General features: G+C 30.8%; 1 long non-coding RNA gene across 1 annotated transcript; it reads right to left on the reverse strand.

The window, feature by feature from the left end:
* Positions 1-264: 264 nt before the first annotated feature.
* LOC128193552 (uncharacterized) lies at positions 265-1,468 on the reverse strand. The gene is made up of 2 exons (XR_008244861.1): positions 1,306-1,468; positions 265-473 (listed from the first exon to the last, which is right to left on the reverse strand). It is a non-coding gene; the product is annotated as an uncharacterized LOC128193552 (long non-coding RNA).
* Between the last annotated feature and the right edge of the window lie 752 nt (positions 1,469-2,220).

Raw genomic sequence — 2,220 nt, forward strand, 5'->3', positions numbered from 1 at the left:
CCACTATTACTTTGGAATCTGATACCAATAGTTCAACAAGCTATTTTGAAATATTGACGTACAGCAAAGCCTCCCCTCACATTCATTTACAATAGCAAGTACATATTGAAATATCCTTTTTTTATTCTATTTAATCCTTTATGTAAAAATAGACATTAAAAGTAATAACTACACATTCTTCTCCCTCAAATTTTCTGTATGGATACAACTATTTTTGAAATGTTAAAATCGAATCAGTACTTTATCAACTAAAACAAATATAACTTCCCTAAAACTGAAAATAAAATTTTCATTCAATTAAGTAGTTTAATTCGATGATTGTGTGCACGAGTTACAACTTCAGTTATTATTCACAAACAAGGGCAAGCCATATATCTCTTGACTGATCGAAATGACAAACTGGCAGATGATTTTAAAAGGAAACCAGATCAGATAGCCCACAAGAACAAGACCTCAACTCATCACATAAATACCTAAAACGAATAAACGACCACAAATTAGTTTGCATAGTGAAACTAACATTGATGTGAAAACAAATGTTGTTGATAATCCAATTCCAAAAACTACTGCAATACTTGATGCACATTAAAGATATAGCGACCATTAGAGCACAAAGGGTTTGCAAAGCAAGAGCAAAATGTTTGAAACTAGGAAATTTTGCATTGAGTTATAACAAGATTGAAGGTCATAATGGTGTACCACAGCAGAGTCAAAGTAGAATTCTTGCAACATTAAAGATAAAATTTCCTTTGTTTCTGCTTGTGGAAAAGACAAAAACATAAAATGAGTTATCAACAGATAAAATTTCCAATTTTTCATTGAATAACAAACATGACATGAGTATACAAGTCGTGAAAAATATTTTGACCCCAACAATATTTCTTCTCAAGCTCTGTCACTGACTGTCATCCTAACCAACCACCAAGCCTCTTTCCAAAACTCAACTATGCAATTTAAGAGACAAACACAGTTCTTCACTAGGCTAATTTCCAACAATCTCAAATCCTACTGAATCTGAAAGCAATAAGGAACCATAAAATGATTCTTCCATTCAAAAAGCATTGGAAGAATTCATCCACAATTCTTCTGGATATTGAACATAAAACTATTCAATTCTTAATTGCTTATCACATAACGAAAGTCCATATACCAAATCAAACTCATATGCTCCTTCAGCCTTTCAATTCCTCCAACAAAAACACAATAAGCAAGTATCCTTCCTAGGACAAGTGATTCATAACCGTACAATCCCCTCCAATATATATATATATATAACCTCTGGAAATAAGAAGATTGGAAGCGAACCATTCGAACGTGGGGGTTGGAGCGCCTCAAGTGTCGATTTTTTGGCCTCTGAAGAACCTCTGCTCTGCGGCATGGTTAGGTTAGGGTTTCACAGTATCCCCTTCTTCTTGGCGCCAAAATCGAATAGAAGAAGAAATAAGAAAGTATAATAAGGAGAAACGAAGCAGAGATTGTCGTTTAGACCACATTCAATAAGCAAATCCAAATCCAAATCCAAACGGGTATGGGTTTGGGTGCCGCTCCACCCCATCTAATAATAAGAATAATATAATATATATATATATATATATATATATATATATATATATAAAGAAATATATTAAGAAAATACATTTGTAACGAAATTTATATTTGTTCTGTTTACAAAGTTCACTCATAATTTTAGAATAATAATTATTATATTAATAAATAAATGAAATTTTTATTATTTTTTTATATAAAAAATATTATACAAAGTTCACTCATGGTCATTAAACGTATTAATTGACCATTAATGATATTTACCTTTCCTGATTAGTGTTTGTCTAATAATCCGTTGATTGTCTGTTTTGCCTCCAGATTTTCCTCAGTCGATCAATCACCAGGGTACAGTACAATATTACTCTCCATTTAGAAGACTTGGACTCTGATCTGATTAAAAATGTTTTTAAACTTATGGTTTGAGAAAGAACATTTAAATTAGAATCAATACTAGAAGTAAGTTACTTTTTATTAGTTATTTTTAATTTTGTAATCTACATATTTGATTGCTTAAAGAGTTCACATTAAAATGGAGCAGTTTATATATTTAATAAATTAACACTTGAACAATTAAGTAGATTGGTGATATAATTTGAACAAAATCTTGATTTGCGAATGTAAAGCTGCAATGACAAAGGTTAAAAAGTCAAAATAGTTTGGCAAAAATCTCTTAAA

Source organism: Vigna angularis, chromosome 8 (genome assembly GCF_016808095.1).
Source record: "Vigna angularis cultivar LongXiaoDou No.4 chromosome 8, ASM1680809v1, whole genome shotgun sequence".
NCBI lineage: Eukaryota > Viridiplantae > Streptophyta > Magnoliopsida > Fabales > Fabaceae > Vigna > Vigna angularis.